The sequence below is a fragment of the Micropterus salmoides genome, unplaced genomic scaffold (assembly GCF_014851395.1).
Source record: "Micropterus salmoides isolate LMB-PRFRI ecotype aquatic unplaced genomic scaffold, ASM1485139v1 Ms_hic_scaffold_7, whole genome shotgun sequence".
In the NCBI taxonomy this organism is placed as follows: Eukaryota; Metazoa; Chordata; class Actinopteri; order Centrarchiformes; family Centrarchidae; genus Micropterus; species Micropterus salmoides.
The window spans coordinates 1,416,833-1,438,879 of NW_024044459.1; the positions used below are offsets into that span (position 1 = coordinate 1,416,833).

A 22,047-nucleotide genomic window follows, 5' to 3' on the forward strand; every position below is an offset into this window, starting at 1 on the left:
ACTTCAAGCAACGTGGATTCTGTGCCTCTCCTCTCTTCCAGACTCTGGGACCTTGATTTCCAAAGGAAATGCAAAATTTACTTTCATCAGAGAACATAACTTTGGACCACTCAGCAGCAGTCCAGTCCTTTTTGTCTTTAGCCCAGGCGAGACGCTTCTGACGCTGTGTCTTGTTCAAGAGTGGCTTGACACAAGGAATGTGACAGCTGAAACCCATGTCTTGCATACGTCTGTGTGTGGTGGTTCTTGAAGCACTGACTCCAGCTGCAGTCCACTCTTTGTGAATCTCCCCCACATTTTTGAATGGCTTTTGTTTCACAATCCTCTCCAGGGTGTGGTTATCACTATTGCTTGTACATTTTTTTCTACCACATCTTTTCCTTCCCTTCGCCTCTCTATTAATGTGCTTGGACACAGAGCTCTGTGAACAGCCAGCCTCTTTAGCAATGACCTTTTGTGTCTTGCCCTCCTTGTGCAAGGTGTCAATGGTCGTCTTTTGGACAGCTGTCAAGTCAGCAGTCTTCCCCATGATTGTGTAGCCTACAGAACTAGACTGGGAGACAATTTAAAGGCCTTTGCAGGTGTTTTGAGTTAATTAGCTGATTAGAGTGTGGCACCAGGTGTCTTCAATATTGAACCTTTTCACAATATTCAAATATTCAAATCCTTTCTGAGATACTGATTTTGGGGTTTTCATTAGTTGTCAGTTATGATCATCAAAATTAAAAGGAATGAACACTTGAAATATATCAGTCTGTGTGGAATGAATGTATACATTATACAAGTTTCACCTTTTGAATGGAATTACTGAAATAAATCAAGTTTTTGATGATATTCTAATTATATGATCAGCACCTGTAATCCCCGCCCCCGCGAGCACTCCCAGCTTTTGGGTAATGGTGTCCTTTAGTTCAGTACAGGGCGGCGTGGCTTGGCTGGCTGACAGGCTGAGTTCAGGTAGGCAGGCGGGCAGCGTCTCGGGCTCGGGTGATACTGAGGTGGACAAAGAAACAGGTCGTTAGTCAGAGCTAACAAACAACACTCAAAAAACAGAGATTCAAAGGATTTTGGCCGGAGCAATTGTACCACGGGACGTAAACTGACAAACTGGCGAAAAGTGGGAGCTGAACCAGGGTATTTGACTGCAGGTGGTGATTACTGGATGAGCCGCAGGTGTGAGACTCTGCCGGTGGAGAGGACCCAGGATTGGACACGCCCACGAACACATACACACACAGAGCACATAACAAACAAGACAGACCGATCAAATTGCACCAAATGCAACACACACCTGCCATGTTTGAAGTCGATTGGATGAAGGCTTCCTGACATAATCAAAATACAAACACACACACACACAACCAGATTCCCCTCTTTATTAGAGAGGGGGTTCTGTTTCTTATTTCACCCTTACGATAACATCACAAAGACAGAACTCGTGTTTTAGATTTTTCCATTTTCGCACCGCTTGTGGAGGAGGCTTGTTTAGGACATAGCCTATCGAAACGATCGAAACCAACATGGTACAGAATGACATCTGCACTAGTGTGTGTCACTGTTGCTTGTAAAATAATCATTATGTCCGTGTCTTGTAACATACCAGATAACATATCTGTGTTTCTCAAAAAATGCTAAAATGGGTCACCAGATATGCCTGCCCAGGTAAAGTCTCTATGTGGCAAACAGTAGTATATAAGGTGCTGTGTACATGGAACATTAGTATGTACTATAGAATTGGGACTGACAATAAGTAACACACATGCTGGAAAGGGGGGGTGAGGTGGAGCAGTGGATAAGACGCATGCCTTTGGTGTGAGAGACCCGGGCTCACCTCCCCACCATGACACCAATGTGTCCCTGAGCAAGACACTTAGCCCCTAGTTGCTCCAGAGGCGTGTGACCTCTGACATGTATAGCAATTGTAAGTCGCTTTGGATAAAAGCTAAATGAATAAATGTAAATAATAAATGTAATGTAAAGAACCGCAAAATAAACTACAATAGAGAAATGTGAGAGAAGTAAAGGAAAGTAGGCTTCATTAATGGAAACCGTGTGTACTGTAATATTTACTGTCCCTAACCTCCCAGGTTGAAAGTATTGTCCGCATCTCGATTTAAGGAAGCGGAACAGCCATCCCAGCTCCAACAGCTCATTTCTGCTCTGGGGCCGCCTTTCAGGTTAATTCAACCATGATCCATACTGTTTTAGTATTATATATGATACATTCCTACTTACTGTATTTTCTGTCAATTCAGTTCATGGCCTTTATATTCCTAAAGCTTCAGGAAGCATCGTCCCGGAGTTAATAATGATGAGGGTGTGTTTCACTGTCCCTTTTCATCAGTTATGCAGTTTGCTTTTTTGTTGGATTCTTCCATTCTGTCCATTTTGTGGTCAGAAACAAGCAGAGTGCTCCACTGCTGACCATTGGCTTTAGGTAAAGCCTTTGTGTCTGTGTTAGTGGACAGCAGGTGTGGTACGTTGCAGTCAGTTGCCTGCTCAGACAGAAGCAGGATAAAATAAGTGGACATCTTGGCAGACATAAGTAGCCCTTTCCCACCGGCAAATAGCATCTCTGTTTGCTCAGGAAGGTTGCTGCTGCTATGTATATCATTAAGCACAGAATGGATTTCACCTGAGTGGCCATCTAATCCTTTGGTCTTCTCTGTGGGAATAAATGTCTTCCTCCTTGAGCATTTAAGGCAGCCTGGCGCACATACGTCATCTCTAAATGCACAGTCAGTGAAAGCTATGAAGTGGTGAAAGTTTGAATCTTTTGACAAGACTAAAATTTTCAAATCTCGTTTATTAAAATGAACTAATCTTTTTTTGAGTCATTTTGTTAATTTGAACTAGGCTGGTTATTATGGGGCGGCTGTGACCCGTACCTATTTCTTCACTAGCCTCTCACCACTGAAATGATCTGTGCAGTGATTGAGCATGGTCCTTGTCAGCCAGGTTTGAAGGACAGCTACAAAAATTTCCCATATGACCAGGATCAACGACGCTTCAGTCCAGCTTGGTATAAACGCCAGGTGGGAAGCTCAGGTACAGTGGAATGTCAGTTGTTGTTGTACTCACCTAGGGCAAACAGACTATTCTGTTTCTGTTGCTGGCTTTTCAGCAGAAAGTCCCATGACAGCGCTGGGAAAGCTTGGGGTGATCCATGTATGGGGTTTTCTTCATTCAAAAAAGGGAGAGACGCACGAGAGGTCCGGCACTCACCGGGAGGCAGAGAAGTCATACTTAATGATGAAGTTTCGTTTAAGTCAGGACGGCACTGTGATTGCGGAGCTTCTGAAAGCTGAGAGAGTGCAGTTGGAGAGGAACAGAAGGATCCTACACAAGTTGGTGGACACTACGCTCTGTTTAGCCTGACTGGGGCTCGCTTTTCGTGGCAACAGAGAATACGCTGGGCTGCGAGCCCCTGACTCTAACGAGGGGAATTTCTTAGAGCTCCTGAAGCTGCTGGCTCATTATGACTCCTTCCTTGAGCAGCACCTGAGTAACCCGATCAGCCAAGTTATCTCAGTCACCAGTCCCAAAACAAGCTCATTGCAGCTCTTTCCAAAGAGACACTTTGCACAATTATCGATGAGGTAAAGTCAGCAAAGTTTTTCTGTTTGCGTTCCTGCATGGATGAAGCCAGACTGTCAAATCTCACCTTGCTGTGTGTGGAGCGGGACATAAATATTGACAAGGACAGTGGTTGGCAGGTTTGCCACCATGACGGAGAGGAGGATGAAAATTTAAAAAAGGGACAATGAAATGTATATAGTTTTGTTCGGATTATTTGTGCTTGATGACAAAATTTTGTCTTTAATTATTTACATTTCGGTTTTGAAGATGTCACTCAGAATTTTAGATAAGTCTGTTGTTTACAGCATTTCAGACCAGTAGCCTATTTTTTTACCACTTGTGGAGTTGTAAAAAGACTTTGTGTTAAAAGGGATTATGCCGGAGATAGGCTAGTGCTGACCGCCGTGTCTGTTGTTTATGTTGTGGGCCAGTGACTGAGAGAGTGTACTTGGTGTATTCAGCATGCATTCATCCAGGCATTTAGCAGTCATAGTGGGTCCAACCTGGTCATTGGGTTGGAAGGGGAGGTACACCTGCGTGTCATCTCCATAGCCATCCCCATAATTTTGCATAGGGAGCATGTAGATGGAAAAGGACTGAGCCCTGAGCGAGACAGTGACAGAGAAAGTCCTATCTGTGATGTCAGACTGAATCCAGTGGAAAGATGTGCTAGAGACTCCAACCCATGATGCAGGCAATCAGTATGTATTGTGTGGTCCACTGTGTCAAAGGCAACACTGAGATCTAAAAGGACCATTATTGAGGAGTGACCACCATTGGCTACTATAAGATCATTGGTTAGCCTCAACAGTTCATATTCCGTGCTGTGGTGTGCCCGAAAACCCGGCTGAAACTGATGAGTTATTAACCAAAGATGGCTGCTGAGGGTATGGGTGGTTTGTTAGGCTCCACTCTTACCCTTACCCCTCTGCTTCCATCTGCCACTACTTGCTGTTTTAACCCTCGGTTTTAAACAAAGATTTACCGTTAGAAGGACAGGCTTTAAACAAAGAAGCAATCTCAACAATAAGATCATACAAAAATAACAAATATTCCAACTACACATCAAACAATAACAAGCAAAATGCTCAGAACATAGAGCTAAGTGGTATGCTCTTAGAATTCTACTGACCCTGATTTTATTATCTGCCGATGTACAGCTGAACACCGGCCCGTCAACTGACTTTTTTCCGGAACAAACACCAACAAGTGGACTGACCGAGACGTGGCGAAGTGCAAGCTTCTCTGAGGCAGCAGCTTTCAATGGAGCGGCAGACTTGCTTGAGTGGGCCGTGGTGTAATGGACCAACAAAGCCTCAATCCAACTTTCAGCCATGTTTTACATCCGGAGGGAGATTAACTGTCTCTGATGGAACTGGACATGTTTTTGTAGTGGAGTCGTCCCCTGCTGGCTTTTGTTAAGAAAGCAGGTTTGATCTACTCTCGATTGCTCTTTCTGAAGGACCTTGAACTGTCTGTGACCTTCAAACTGAATCTTGTGGATTGAAATTTAAATGAGAGAAGTGAATTTGAATTGAGAAAACTGAAAGTGAAAGTACATAAAGAGTTGAATTTTTAATGAGGCTTAAATATACTTTCAGTTGCAACTGAATTCAGTTTCATAATATTATATTCAGTTTCAAGTTTATTGGAATTCAGTTTCAAACTAATAAATTCAATTTCAAATTATTCTATTCAGATTCAGTTTTTCAATGCAATTATTCAAGGTAAACAATATAAATTCAAACTATTCTATTCAAATTCATATTCTACTGACACAAATATCAGTCCATAGAAGTAAATTGAGTGATTAGCAGGACAGTACAGATATTGCAAATTAATTTAATAATTACTTCATTCAATCAGTGGAGGAACTTGCTCAAAATTTTGAAGCAGTAAATTAAGGAAGCTGAACAGGAGAAGGTTTCTAAAATCATCAACATATTAAAGAATTGAAAGGCAGAGGATCGGTTTGGATTGGATACTGCTGTTATTAAAACACACAGCTCCACTCTGATCAAACCAATAACACGTCTGATAAACCTCTCTATCATAGTTGGTAAATTCCCACAACCTAGAAAACAGCAGTCATATCGCCAATTTTGAAGGCTGGCGCACCAGAACAAGTAAGCAATTATAGACCAATCTCTATCCTACCAATTCTCTCAAAAGTCCTGGAAAAATTATTGCAGAACAACTAGTGGACCACCTTGAAAGTAATTTACTTATTTTTATTTATTTTTTATTATTAACAATTTGGATTTAGGGCAGGGTACTCAACTGAAATGGCAAAGTGCTACCTCACTGAAAACATCAAGTCTTTAACAGGCCTTTGATACTGTGAACCATAAAGTACTTTTAAACAAACAAGCATTTAACTTTTCTGAGCAAGCAACTGGCTGGTTTGCATCCGATCTTGATGGACAGAGCAGTGCGTTAAAATTAGGGATGCACCAACAAGTGAAATGAAGGGTGTATGGCTTAAAAACAATGAGCAGCAAAAGATAAGCTTGTAATTAAAATAGATCAAGAGGAATTAGAGGAAGTCAATGATTTTAAATTCCTAGTTGTCATTTTGGACTCCAGACTTAAATTTGATAAACACGTTAAAAAGCAAAATTTGAGCTGTTTTAGAATAGAAGATATTACATACCTCTCAAGGCAGCTCAACTGTTTATACATACCTTGATATTTTCACATCTTTCTTATTGTGTTACTGTATGGAGCCAGGCTTCACAGTCAACTGTTAAACCCATTATATGACTATATAAACAAGCACTGAAAATAGTGGATGAAAAACAAATGAAATGGCACCATTGTATAATATATATATATATATATGTGTGTGTATACTGAAAAAGTAAAATTTGCTTAGTTATGATAGTTCCATCAAGTTCTCTTTTATCAAATTGATTTTTAAATGTGAGAATAACCTCGCTCCAGTTGTACTTTGTCCACATGTGACAAAAGGAAATTCTAAAATAATCAGCAAATGGCAACTGCAGGGTGGCACAGCACAAAACCACTTTCGGTTAGTCATCTTTCTCAGGGAAAGGGATACATTTTTGGAATGTCCTACCAACTGAAATAAAAACACAAACTAATCTGAAAAGATTTAATGAAAAGGTGAAACACTGGCTGAAACAAAACCAAACCTGTGATCACTGATCACGGATCATGGGCTTGTGCACGCACACTTGTACACATGTACATGGTCATACAGATGGGGGAAATAGACACACACTGATAAGCATGCATACATATTTAAAATGAGCATATTTGTTTCCCAACTTCTTTCTTTGGTAATGGTGATGTGTGTAGTCTAACCAGGGACAGGGGTTGCAAATTAGCTTTAGCTAAAAACCCTATATGCAACACATTTGGCGAAGTTATTGTAATCTGTTACAATGTGTTTCTTCTGCATTGTTCCTGACAAATAAACACTAAAATAAAAATATAAAACTTCTCAAAAATAATATTGCTGTTAATATTTGATAGTATCTGTTGAAGGACTAGCCAAGGTGGGGCATGCCCACTAAGACAAAACCAATTTTGCCCAAAACCTCTTTCAGTAACTTAGTTGGAACAATATCAAGTTGGAGAAGGGTGATGAACACAACATTTTCAAATGCTGGTGGACTGTTGTGTGGAGTGGAGATATTCTTATCAAAGGGGGAAACATTCAGTCTTAATTTTTTTCAACTTAGTCTAAAAAGAATTTTTATTCTTTAGTAAGAATTTGGCAAGTGGTTGAGAGGGACAACAGATGTTTTACTTGATACACAGCAGAAAAATAAAGACCACTTCTCCACTGAAAAGAAATATTTCCTCACAAAGACCACCTTTCAAAAAGAGACAAACAACTCCAGCTCCACTGCATTCAACATAAAAAGAAGATGTAGCATTAAAAAGCATCAAAATAATTCATACACTGATGTTAAAATCTCTCTTTCACCCTGACTCTCCCATCAACAGTTTCTAGTGGTTGGTAAAGGGCAGGAAGTGACAGCCGTGGAGGTGGGAGAACACTGTGGCCCCTGAAGAGGTCATCTCCTCATCTGCTCTCCCACAGAAAGCAATTACCCAGTGGTTTCCATGACAACAGTCCAGCCGCCTGTGCACTGACAGTGAGAGGGAGGGGAGAGGAAGCACAACAATGTGCCAGCCCTCAAATAATGCGTCCTCTCTGCTAAACACTAGCACTGTCTGGAAGATGGTAAACACAGACTCTCTGTTTGCTGCAGAGTGAAATACATGTCACCACATGATGGTGCTCTGTCATAGAGGATCATTGTTAAGACCCAACATTACAAATCACAATGTGAAATGACAAAAGACCAGAAGAAACATTAGTCAACACATAGTGCTAACTGACTTAACTGAAGATTTCTATTACTTGTTACACTGTCATGCCTAAACACTAATGAGTAGCCTTTTTATAAACTGCAGCATTAGACACCTGTATATATGAGTCTGAATTTAGGTCATATAAAATATAAGGAGTATATTCATAATTACATAATTAACTAAAGTAGTCCACCAGTCAAACAGTGTAAAACACCAGGTGGCCTCCTACAGCAATCCTGCCACCTAAACAATACAAGTACATAATACTTTGAAAGAAACACATTGCTGCCTCAAATCAAGCAAAGCGTTAGTTCAGGCAGGCAGAAAAGTCAATCTCCGCTCACAACCCCAGCACATCAGCTGATGGTAGCCCATCTCAAAGCCAGCCACATCAGCTTCCAGCTCAGCTGATTCCCTTAGCAGTCATTGGTAAATTCCATAAAGGGCACCTTGTTTAAGCTATACTTATATTAAGCTTTAACCTGCCTACCCCTGCTGCTTCCTCTGCAAGCAGCTTGTAAGCATCCCACATGAGAACGAACGACTGTCTGTGTACAAGCTTCAGATTCCCCTGCTGCTTGTCATGTTGAGTCCTGTCCATGATGAAGATCCATGACAGATCTACTGCATCATGGATACAGCATCAGCAATGTGAAGTAGAGGAAGCCATCTGTGAAGAGAGAACCGTTCCCATCCACTGGAGCTCTTGTCTGGCAAATAAAATCCAAAACCTCCCAGCATTCATGAATGGCCACTGCCCAGGCTCCTGGAAGCCTTATTTCAAAACAATTTTACGGCTCCAGTCAGGGCCTCTCACAAAGACATTTTGCACTGTTCAAGGAAAACATCCTTATCAATTCAATTCAAATTCAATTCAAACAACTTTATTTACCCTGTAGGGCAATTCTATTTCAGTCAACAAGTCACTTCAAATATAAACAGAACAACCACAATCAATCAAACATCCAGACACCCTGTCAGTGGCAACATATCAGCATTTGAGCACCAGAGCAAAGCAGCGAATACACTGGTCGCCATGCATGGACCAAGCAGGGACCATATTTCTGGGAAATAAATGATAAATAAATGCACAGTGCTTCTGTGATTTACAGTGTCTGGCCCATGTATAGTTGATCTTTAGAGGCCTGATGGCAGAAGGAATAAAATAATTTGTGTATCGGTTAGTTTTCCATGGTGGGGCAAGTTAGCGACGGCATTAAACGAATGATAAAGATTACATAAGTCGCTCTTGTAATATATTAAAAGAATTTAGCTTCTACATAAAGTGGATATTTGTCTACCTCGTTTAGTGATTGACTGTGTTTTTATCAGCAGACAGCTGACCAAAATATCTGAACTGTCAGAAATCGTCCCAAAGGAGGCAGAAACCCCGCAAAGCAGCTGGGCCGGACTCTGTCTCCCCATCCACCCTGAAGCACTATGCTGATCAGCTGTCTCCGGTGTTCACAGACATTTTTAACACCTCACTCGAGACATGCCAACAAGTCTGTAGATGATGCAGTAAACACGGCCCTTCACTACATCCTCCAGCACCTGGACTCCCCAGGAACCTAATCCAGGACCCTGTTTGTGGATTTCAGCTCTGCTTTCAACACCATCATCCCGGCCCTGCTACAAGACAAGCTCTCTCAGCTGAACATGCCTGACTCAACCTGCAGGTGGATCACTGAATTCCTGACGGACAGGAAGCAGCACGTGAAGCTGGGAAAACATCTCTCTGACTCCATGACCATCAGCACCAGTTCCCATCAAGGCTGCGTTCTTCCCCCCTTCTCTTCTCCCTGTACACCAACAGCTGCACCTCCAGTCACCAGTCTGTCAAGCTCCTGAAGTTTGCGGACGACACCACCCTCATTGGGCTCATCTCTGGGGGGGGATGAGTCCGCCTACAGGTGGGATATCGACCATCTGTTGACCTGGTGCAGCCAGAACAGACTGGAGTTCAACGCTCTGAAGACTGTGGAGATGGTTGTGGACTTCAGAAAGAGCACACCCCACCCTCCCCCATCATCCTGAGTGACTCCCCAGTCACCACTGTGGACTCCTTCCGCTTCCTGGGCACCATCATCTCCCAGGACCTCAAGTGGGAACTGAACATCACCTCCATCATCAAGAAGGCCCAGCAGAGGATGTACTTCCTGCAGCAGCTGAAGAAGTTCAGCCTACCAAAGACAATGATGGTGCACTTCTACACCGCCATCATTGAGTCCATCCTCACCTCCTCCATCACCATCTGGTATGCTGCTGCCACTGCCAGGGACAAGGGCAGGCTGCAGCGTGTCATTCGCTCTGCAGAGAAGGTGATTGGCTGCAATCTTCCTTCTCTTCTGGACCTGTATTCATCAAGGACTCTGAGGCGAGCAGGAAAGATTGCAGCTGACTCCTCCTACCCCAGACACAAACTGTTTGAGACTCTCCCCTCTGGCAAGAGGCTGCTGGACCAAAACCTCTCACCACAAAAACAGTTTCTTCCCATCTGCAGCTAGCCTCATTAACAAGCCCCGGGTCCCCCACTGACACTCCCCCCCTGCAAATAATACAAATGTCTCTGCACATGTAAACACTATTTTATTTCATATCATTCACAAACCTGGCATATTGCACACATTTGTTGTTAAATGTTAAATCCTTGTATACTTTTATATTGTCAATTTATATATTTTGTTGCAATACGTCTGCACTACACAAACCCAGAATAATGCACATGTTCTGCAAATAGTTGTATATTCTGCAAATAGTTGTATTATTTCTCTATTCAATAATTCTATTCTTATATAACTTGCATTGTCTATTCCATATTTATATATTTCTACATTATTTATGTCAACTATGTTTGTCTACGTGTAGCACCTTATCACCACAGCAAATTCCTCGTATGTGTGTAACACTATTTGGCAATAAAGCTCCTTCTGATTCTGAAAGACAGATCCTTGATAGTTCAGGTAATTAATCGGATGTTGTGACTCACCCAAAAAACATCAAACAACTACCAATGTGGCAGAAATTTGGCCCAAATCTGAACAGTTTTGGCACCAGTTGATCAACAGTGTTTCTGGATTCTGCATTTTTGGGTCCATGGAGCATGAGCATTATAGTCCTCCTCTGGCGGAGCAGACTGACTTCTTGCTGCTTTCAGATTAATTGGACCTACTGAGATAGCTTGTTAGCTAGTTGTGATAGCCTTTTCAACACAAATGTATTCATTGTTTCTTTTGAAATTAAGTTATTTGGTGCTGAAGTCACATCACATGACTTATAATTCCAACTTGGTTCAATATGCCAAATTTGCAGTACAGCCTTGTTTCTGGGGGCTTGCCTATTGATTTTATTGACTCTATGGTCTTTCCACGATCAATAAAAACATTTTTAGCTCAACACCTGCTGCAAAATTATCCATGTATTTTTCAGCATTAATGAATATTTCTACAGTAGCAAAGCTGGAGACGAGGCTTTTTAACATGCAGACTTAAAGCATGAGATAGTATGCACAAAATAACATAGTCATAAGGAAAAACATTTGACAGAGTGCAGTATTATTTCTTGACAGTTGTATTCCATTAATAATAACATGTTCAAGGGAAAGTGCACATGCAATGGTATAAGCAAAGCTAATTTACAATGCAAAGAGTGTGCTGACCATGAATATATTGTCATTAAAAAAGACCCACACAAACACACTATGGAGTTGTTCATTTCTGAAACACAGAAGCCAACCATCTATCTTTTCATGTCCATGCAGAGCAAATCTGGGTTATAGCTCTCAGTTGAGTGAACATACCTTTGACAAAGATGTACTGTATGTGTGTGTGTTTACTGTGTGAGGGTGTGCTGTGTGTGTGTGTGTTGAGTGCCTGTCTGAAGGTGGAACACCCTCACAAAGAATAGTCGTCTTTAATGAGGACGGAAAAAACACATTTGTCTGACTTGTTATTACAGAGAAAAGACAGCGAGAGAGTGATGAACAAGAGTTCCATCTTCCTCCTTCCTTTTATTTCTTTATAGGTCTCATTTATTTGCAAAATTTAAAATTTAATGTTGATCTTTGATTTGTTAGTGAGGGTGTCTGACAATTTGTACGGACCAAAATGTTAGATTTAATAGATAACTGTCTAAACTGCACCAAGGTTGTAATGGGACATTGTGTTCTCTTCTCTCTGTTCTAGGGTGCATTTGGGGAAATAATCTTTCACAGAATCTAAAACTGCTGCTGTCAATTTGCAGAAGGTGAGTGACCACAAAATATACCTTTTCTGACAATTTAACATAAAAATAGTATGTACTTTACAGCTTGCTTTCTGTGGTACATCTCTGGGTATGTGAGCAATGTCAAGTTAATGTTATTTATATAGCCCAATATCACAATTCACAAACCAGCCCCAGTATAGTCTGTACAGCATAACCCTCTGTCCTTAGACCCTTGATTCTGATAAGGAAAAACTCCCCAAGAAACTACATAAACACAGAAGCAGAACTCAAGCAACCCACTCACACGGCAGGAGAAAGAAACAGACACAGGGGGAGAGAGAGAGAGAGAAGTCCCAGGACAGCTGATGGTCCAGCACAAAGAACTGAGTAAAAAGTGGAAACTAGAGGGACAGTCCTCCCCTTCAGCACCAGAGAGACCATCAGCAGAAAAAGCATCCCCATTATTAGACTCCAACTATGGCTGAGTCACGGTTTTGATCCGTCCGTAGTCCGGCGTCAAAGTCCACTGGAAGCGTCTCAGAAGCGTGTCAGCAGAGGAGAGTGCAGCCTGCCCCACGTTATTGACTTGTTATTTATTTGTCTTTTTTGTGCTTCTACTACCCTCTTCACAGCTCTCTATGAGCCCGTTTTTGTTGTTTGTGTATTTCCCACAGGGACCATTTCAGAATCAAAGCATTTCGCCTGCCTGATTTTGCTGACATGTTTAGATTTTTGGGTCTGTTTTATCCATGTTTATAGTGGTTTAAGTCTCCACAGGGGACAAAATTGACCAGATTCTCTATGTGTCTGACTTCCTGCCCAGTTCAATCTGCTCGTGCAATAGACCTGCTGCCTATTCTCTGAGGAGCAGAAAGCTGCCTCTGGGACGCTTCTGGGACCCTTTAATTGTCGCAAAGTTAAATTGGCCATTTGGTAAAGTAACAATTTAGTTTAGTACAGTTCAGATTTTGATTGAAATGTGTTTAATACTTTATTGTGAAGCACTACATATTTTAATGAGAGTATAGCATCCTTTTCAGTTAGTAGTTGGAATATTCAGGGACTGAGCTCTACAACTTTGAAAATTGACAGCTACAAGTCCTGAATTTATAGATAGTACAAACAACATCGATCTCATGATCTTACATGAAACATGGAGGCACCATCACACCCCTTCAAACTCCTTCAGATCGTTCCTCGCTTCCCCCTGTGGCTCAGGCTGTGGCTCTAGCTCTCTAGATCAGTGGTTCTAAATCCAGGCGGCATGTCGTAGTGCCCTTGGGCAAGACACTGAACCCCAAATTACCCGGGAAATTACACGGGAAATGAGATAGACGGCAACACGCAGCAAAGGGCCACAGGCCAGATTCGAACCCAGGCCGCAGCAGTAAGGACTCAGCCTTGTACATGCGGTGCACGCTCTACCAAAAGAGCTAACCCAAGTTTTAGATTTTATTTGTTTTCTGATTCATCATTCACACAAGCACTCACACTGAGAGCAGTGAGCTGGCATTCAGGAGCAATTTGATTTTTTAAATTTATTTATTTATTTTATTTAACCTTTATTTAACTAGGTTAGTCTCATTCAGATTAAAATCTCTTTTGCAAGAGAGATCTGGCCAAGAAAAAAAAATATTGATAAAGGACAATTTTCAAACATGAAAGACAACAGGTATACATACATAAATAACACAAGCCTCTTAGTTAGCTGAATAAGGCAGAAAACCATTTTATAAACAAAGACACTGACCAGTGTTCACCTGCTCCATATCCTTCAGAATTGAAAGAAACTGTCTATGAGAAATAAAAAAGTCAGTCAGTTTCAATGAGTTCTGAAGAAGGTTCCAAGCAGAAAGCGCAACAAACGTGGTAGCATTTTTACCTAGTTCTGATGGACACGATGGACCAACAAGTGTAGGACGTCTTTAGAACGTAAGCTTGTGAGCTTAGAAACCAGAGGCTGTATTACAGAAACTTCCTACTTTAAGTCTTAAGTTAAGATAGGAAGAGTCCAAGATAGGATTTTTTTCAATTTGGTATTACAGAAGCAAATCCTAACTAACTTTAAGAATCCTATCTGATCTTATTTCATCCTATTTTATCTCAGGTTAGGAAAGCCTAAATACTCAATCCAACATTGTGTATCAACCTACATTATCTCACAAAAGTGAGGACACCCCTCATATTTTTGTAAATATTTGATTAAATCTTTTCATGTGACATCACTGACAAAATGACACTTTGCTACAGTGTAAACTAGTGAGTGTACAGCTTCACATCACAAAGCCATTAATGTCTAAACCGCTGGCAACAAAAGTGAGTACAGTGAAAATGTCCAAATTGGGCCCAATTAGCCATTTTCCCACCCTGTTGTCATGTGACTCGTTAGTGTTCCAAGGTCTCAGGTGTGAATGGGGAGCAGGTGAGTTAAATTTGGACTTCTCGCTCTCACCCTCCGTCACTGGTCACTGGAAGATCAACATGGCACCTCATGTCAAAGAACTCTCTGAGGATCTGAAATAAAGAACGGTTGCTCTACATAAAGATGGCTGAGGCTGTAAGAAGACTGCCAAGACCCTGAAACTGAGCTGCAGCACGGTGGCCAAGACCATACAGCGGTTCAACTGGACAGGTTCCACTCAGAACAGGCCTCGCCATGGTCGACCAAAGAAGCTGAGTGCACGTGCTCAGCGTCACATCCAGAGGTTGTCTTTGGGAAACAGACGTCTGAGTGCTGCCAGCATTGCTGCAGAGGTTGAAGGGGTGGGGGGTCAGCCTGTCAGGGCTCAGACCATACGCCGCACACTGCATCAAACTGGTCTGCATGGCTGTCGTCCCAGAAGGAAGCGTCTTCTAAAGATGATGCATAAGAAAGCCCGCAAACAGTTTTCTGAAGACAAGCAGACTGAGGACATGGATTACTGGACCTGAACCCTATTGAGCATCTGTGGGGCATCCTCAAACGGAAGGTGGAGGAGCGCAAGGACTCTAACATCCACCAGCTCCGTGATGTCATCATGAAGGAGTGGAAGAGGACTCCAGTGGCCTCCTGTGAAGCTCTGGTGAACTCCATGCCCAAGAGGGTTAAGGCAGTGCTGGGAAATAGTGGTGGCCACACAAAATAGTGACACTGTGGGCCCAATTTGGACATTTTCAGTGTCCTCACTTTTGTTGCCAGCGATTAAGACATTAATGGCTGAGTGATTTGTTACTGTGTTATTTTAAGGGGACACCAAATTTATACTGTGATACAAGCTGCACACTCAGGACTGTACATTGCAGCAGTGTCATTTCTTCAGTGTTGTAACATGAAAAGATATAATTAAATATTTACCATAATGTGAGGGGTGTACTCACTTTTGTGAGATACTGTATATTGATACACAGATTCACTCAAAGAACCTATAAATGATATAGTCTAGATGATAAATTAATAGTCTGGTTTTTAGACATTTAGAAAGGAACTTAAGATTGTAAAAGCTTTCTGGTACATGGAAAACCAAGTAGTCGTTTATTTACTTTTCCATTATTTTAGCAATTTTAAATACCAAATTATGTAGCACTCTAAAATGCATTACAGATATATCAACTGCATCCACTGAAAAAGAGAAAGGTGGGACTTGTGAAAAAGCGAGGGATTGACGTCATGGTCCTAATCCCCTGATGAACTGTCTGCTGACATGTCCTTAAGAGAAGCACAGTAGTTTTTTTAATTGGTAAAATTACTGTTGATACAAATTACAGATGCACATTGCAGAAGACCATTTTATGCAATCACTTTTTTTAACATGAACATTACATTTCTAATCTGCACCATAGCACCACAACTATTTTGCATCCCCTTCTGAAAGTTGCCAAGAAAAGGGTATATGAGTGCCTTTTTAAAGTTAATGGAGGGTGATAGGAGTGACAGACAAGGAGAGTTGTTGCAGTTAGAGCCTTCAATCGTGACTACTACAGCTTCCCTTTCACTAAAAAGCTCAGTTTATATTGCACTATACAGAATATTACCTTTTTTATTACCTTGTTCTTTCCCTTTAATAATAAGAGATGTACAATTAGGAACACACTGAACAGATTTTGATAAATTTATTTGAATTCAGTTGAATAAGCAAATCACTCCTCCAACAGTCCTGCAATCATGTGTGAAAAACTAGGAAATAGGCCTACACTGCAGACACACAACAGCAGACAGAAAGAATGGGACATATATCGTAAAACTTTGATCAATTATTTAATAGCCCGGGCTTTTATTTGCTAAAATCACTGAATTGACCCTGCCTATTTTTGGGACAGGCGTCCATATGGGACAGGCGTTTAATTCCTCTTGCACAAAACTACTATGAAACAGTTTATTTATTTCAAACAGAATATTACTTATATAAACTTTATCCAATAACATCAAATACACGTCATCCATTTGGTCTAGCTCCGACAGACGGCTGAAAAGCTGTTTTGATTCTTTTGATCGGTGGACGCTTATAGAGTAAAGGAATATAAATAATCAAGGAACAGACACATTCAGACTTAACGAGCGCATCAAAGGTAACGGGAGTTGGCACTTTTTTCCCCCCTTTTCATCTACCATGCATCTATTAGAATTAGACTATGGGTCTCGCTGTTTCCATTAAATGAACTGAACTATTGAATTGTGGACAATCTAACTGATCTAACGATGTGTAGCATGTCTATACTGACATAGGCTATTGATCATACGTTTAAACATTAATATTTGTATTAACAATCTAAGCAGCTTAGAAGCAGCTAAAGTGGGTGACCAGACAGGGTTTAAGAGCTTTTATACATCCAAAGAACTTCTATAAAAACCAGACCAGGCGTTTAATTGAGATTGGGTTTATTTGTCAAAATGTGTTCCCACACCAGGCCAGGAAACGGTGTAGGAAGTTATTGAAGTTTTACGGTAAGTGAGAGAAATAATGTTTGTTGTCTGCAGTAAATTAATTAAGAAGCACAACACAAGTTCTTACCAGCAGTAATAGCTGTAATCTCAAGATAATTATCCTGTTATCACGGGAAAACGGATTTAAAAAAATATTTGAATGGATGGCCACTTAGGGCTTCCATACCTGCAAAACAAACTCAGGAAACTTATTTTTGAAGGAAGCTCAAAAAGAGAGGACGGGACTATTACAGCTGGTAAGAACGTTTGTTGCGCTTCTTAATTAAGGGGCGAAGTTCCGCTTAGGCAGCTGATGATGAAGGATGTCGGTTGTGATACTGTCTATGTGTGAGACAAACGTGTTGCAGCAGACAGGATGGAGGAGGCAGACAATGTGAAGTGTCTACCTCAACCGCTGGTTCAGAAGATTCCTGTGACGGAGGATGAATCTTTTGGTAAGTAAAGAAATATAATGCTGTAGCAACAGCTAGCTGTCGCCATTAATGTTAGCTAGCTAGCTAGCTAACTAGCTAGCTAACAAAAGTTGGATTGTTGCCAGAAAGTTATAGTTATTACTTGTAAAAATGGCCTCTCTCTCTCTCTCTCTCTCTCTCTCTCTCTCTCTCTCTCATATATTTAATTATACATGGGCCACTATATAAAATCCTTAATTATTATTTTAAATATACCTCATTTGATAATTATCTCATGTGACTTTATTATATTTTAATTTGGCAAATCATAAAATTTTTGTAAAAATAAAAGTAGCCACATGTTACATGGTCCTTCAAATGTTAAAATTCACAGTAAGTATCGATCTTAAGTTGAAGTTCCTGTCACAGACAACCATAGATCACTTGTGAGCCTCCCATATCTAAGCCTCTTCTGCAATTTTACATTATTAGCCAAATAAAATTATTGGTGGTGAATGGAATATGTAATATATTTTAACACTAAATTCCGCCTCAACAGAAATTCCTTTAAATGAATTAACAAGTCCAGCGTCTAAACACTCAATAGTAAATCTTAAAGGTTCAGTGTGTAATATTTCTGAGGACCGTATGTATATGTATGTATTGGAGTTTTTTGCAACATTTGTCAGCTTATAATTGGGACATTTTTTCGAGCATCAAACTTTCCTCTACAAACTTTCATCAGCTTAATCCAGAGATTGTCCGTGCCAAGTTTGGTGCCGATTACAATAGGTTTAACAGGTTTCTAGGCAGCAGTATCAGTTTTATGTACGGAATAAAAATAAAAATAAAAATCTCAGTGAAAACAATAGGGTTCCCAGAACCGCGATGCCTTGCATTTGCGGGTTCCCAGCACACTCGGGCTCGGACCCCTAATAAATATACCTCATTTCTTGACTGGCTACTCTCTGCTGTCTCAGAAGAGACACCTTTTGTGCTGTTGTCAGCCACCGAAGCTGTGTCCTACGCTCTTTGAAAGGTTAGGGGGCAGTGGTAGACTGGATAGATGGTTGCAGTTCACAACCCTCGCCACTAGATGCCACTAAATCTTACACACTGAACCTTTAAAGTTTGTTTTAGATTTGCCAATGAACGCAGAGACCAAGAAGACGAAGCATGGCACATTGTCCTTGCACTCACAGTGTCAAACTGCTGCACCTGGCTAGAACCTGGCGTAGACTAGACAGCCAAACGTTGTCACAGGCTTGAATGTATTTTTGTAGTTTTGGAGGTTGATGATTTGAGCCTAACCAATATTTGCCTTTTACAGATACATTAGTAATGGAACACAGTTTGCCTCATAAAAGTTTACTTTTTCATTACTCTGATGTCATTGTTGATAACAATTTTTTACCTATCTTATGATGTAGTATATTGTTTACAACTGTTTGATAACTAGATTTGAGGGATACTTTTAAAAACATGGTGTTTATGTATAAAATGTGTTTATAAGAATATCAATCGTTATATACTTATATCCTTATCAGAATTGATAACTCTGTAGTGGGTTGGTAGAGGTAGTGATGGCATAGTGCATAAGACGCATGCTTTTGTTGTGACCTCTGACATAAATAGCAGTTGTAAGTCGATTTGGATAAAAGTGTCAGCTAAATGAATAAATGTAAATTAGTATTGGTATCAGCCCCAAAAAATCACTATTGGTCTGTGACACGATTGTTATTTACAAGACATGAATTCTGACTGGCATTTACAACACAAATTTGCTGCACCATCAACTAATATACTGCTTTAAACATAGTCCTTTTAAGATGTGGCTACAGCAGCATAACATAAATCAATGAGACCTCCATCTAAATGAAAAGTGCACAAATGTATAAAATAAAGTAGTGAAATGAATGTATCAAAATTTAATGTGTAAAATCAATGATTTTTCTTAGAACGTCTACTCAAGACTAAAATCTATGCTGCAGTTTACTGCATTACATACATGAAACAACTTACAAGTTTATATCACTACCCAGCTATGGTTAACAGTAACATAAACAATGACATGTCATATAAACCATGCAGAGGTACAATTGACTCAAAGTTTGGTTATTGTTAATGGCTACATTGTGTCCCTGTATTTTGACTTGGTTTCAATCTGTGTTGTATACCACCTGTAACCACTCATCCTAGATCCTAGTAAGGCATAATTCATGATACAGATTAATAATAATGCTCACTTTCATTTCTTTTCCAGCTCCAGGTGTCGCCCAAATGGCCCCCGCTGCCAATCTCATGTTTCAGAAGCAAAAACACAAGCTGGAACTGGCCAAACAAACAGCAGCTCAGGAAGACATGATCATGAAGCTAACCAGGGCGAGAGATTTCTTAAAGGTTCAGTGTGTAAGATTTAGTAGCTTCTAGTGGTGAGGTTACGAATTGCAACCAACTGTCCAGTCTACCACAGCCCCCTACACTTTCAAAGAAGGTAGGACAACTACGGTGGCTGACACAGCAACAAAGGTGTTGTCTTCTGAGACAGCAGAGAGTAGCCAGTAAAGAAATTAGGTTTCTTGAGGTAGATATAGTAAGAAATTATATATATATATATAATTATATTTATAGTTATTGCGACTTGGCCACTGACAGATAACATGGAAAATGTGAGCCATGAGTGTGTAACATTGTCACTGTTTCTTCACCACAGTCCATTATAAACCACATAATAGACGAAGTTTATACAAACATTGACAAGGGAAACACATTCATTCTTTCTGTGATTATGGACCCTCACCTGAAATTTGGGCGGCTGTGGCTCAGGAGGTAGAGTGGGTTGGCCGTTAATCGGAAGGTCGGCGGTTCAATCCCTGGCTCCCCCTGGTTGCGTGTCGAAGTGTCCTTGGGCAAGATAGTGAACCCCGATTTGCCCCTGGCGGCTATTCCGCCAGTGTATGAGTGAGTGTGAATGTTAGTTTCCGTTTGAGCACTTAGGCTCAGTGTATGAATGTGTGTGACTGGTGAATGCAGATGTAGTGTAAAAGCGCTTTGAGTGGTCAAAAAGACTAGAAAGGCGCTATACAAGTACGGAGCATTTACATTTACATTTGAACTGCCCGCTAGCAATCTGGCCCACGGCCAGATTGTGGCAAAAAATAAAAGTAAATAATAATAGATCCTCAGAAATATTACACACTGGAACTTTAAGAGAGCAATTGTCTGTTATTACTGTTATTCATCAATAAACATACAGTATGTGTATTATGTCATTATAGACAGTAGGTGTTTGCAGTTTCTGTTGAGTCCAAGTCATCTCAAGTCTTTGAGCTACAGTCCAAGTCAAGTCTCAAGTGATTATAATGAATGTTGTATCACCTGCTGCGTTCCATCCAGGCTGTTTATAACACTGCATAGCTATAAGGGATTCTGTAAATGTAACCTGTTATTTACTTACAGAGCACAACAATGTAATTTGCACTGCGACAACTAATCACAGCTTATAAACTACTGTAAGTCAACACCCCAAGACTCTCAAACCAGTGTAATGTTACCTAACTAAAACTGTAACGTTACATAATCAACAATAAACCTGTAACCTGTTTGCAACCAACGTTAATAATTAACGTGATGGCAGCCAGCGGGACATCAATTATTACGTTAATCAACTACCACAAGTTTGGCAAGTAAACAAACGCTCATTCAAACGACAGTTGGACTTAACCTCTTGTAGGTCGTAGCTAAAGCAAGAAGCAAGCTAACATTAGACGGGCAATGCTGAGCTAAACAAGTTTACTAACCTCAGGTTATTAACCTGTTTTGCATTTGATGCTTCTTTGTTTGGGCCTTGTTTTATGAAGTTTTAAAGCCAAAGTTTATGATGAATGGAACAGCAGCTGCCAGGGCGGTCAACATGTTTGTTTTTTTTTCAGTTTGTTGTCCTCTCACGTGTGGCCGCACTCAGCAAATATGTAGTATATGTTACGTAGGTAGGTTATAACGCAGGGAGGGGAATAACCGCAAGCTCAGACGTTTCCTAAAAATTAACATTGTTCACGAGTCCCGCACCTCATGTCTGAGTCAAGTCTGAAGTCTTTTGAGAGCGAGTCACTGTGTGTGCAACTTAAGTGCGATTCAAGTCCAAGTCTCAAACTCAAGTCCCCATCTCTGCCATCCCCTGTCTGTCAAGTCTGCTTCTGATTCGTCTTCGTCCTCTGAGACGAGTTACTCATCCTCTGCAAACTATTCCTCAGACTCATCAAGCTCCTCAAGCTCCACATTTTTGGACGATGACAAGAAGAAGAAGAAAGGGATGAGGAAGAAGTCGACGAAAATGCACAAGGGGGACAGAAAGCAAGAGAAACACAAGGAGCTGTGTTTCAAGGTTAATCATGTAAACCTAAGAAATTAATGTCAGTAGATGTTTTTGGTTTACTGAACTAAACATACTACTGATCTAATGAATGTAAGCCTATCAGATTACTTCCTTAGTGTCTTCCAGGGTTGCCAGGTCTAAGTAACAAAACCAGGCCAATACCAGAACTCAAAATATGCCCATACTAAACCATTTACAGTGCTTTTAAAGTCCAACAGCATTGCTAC

General features: G+C 40.7%; 1 protein-coding gene across 3 annotated transcripts in view; it reads left to right on the forward strand.

Moving 5' to 3' along the window:
- Nucleotides 1–22,047, forward strand: part of apba1a (amyloid beta (A4) precursor protein-binding, family A, member 1a) — an 87,957-nt gene that overhangs the window by 11,882 nt on the left and 54,028 nt on the right. For all 3 annotated transcript variants that reach the window (XM_038704768.1, XM_038704770.1, XM_038704769.1), the window contains exon 2: nucleotides 12,111–12,171. The gene's annotated coding sequence lies outside the window, so the exon portion shown is untranslated. The remainder of the gene's footprint in view (nucleotides 1–12,110; nucleotides 12,172–22,047) is intronic.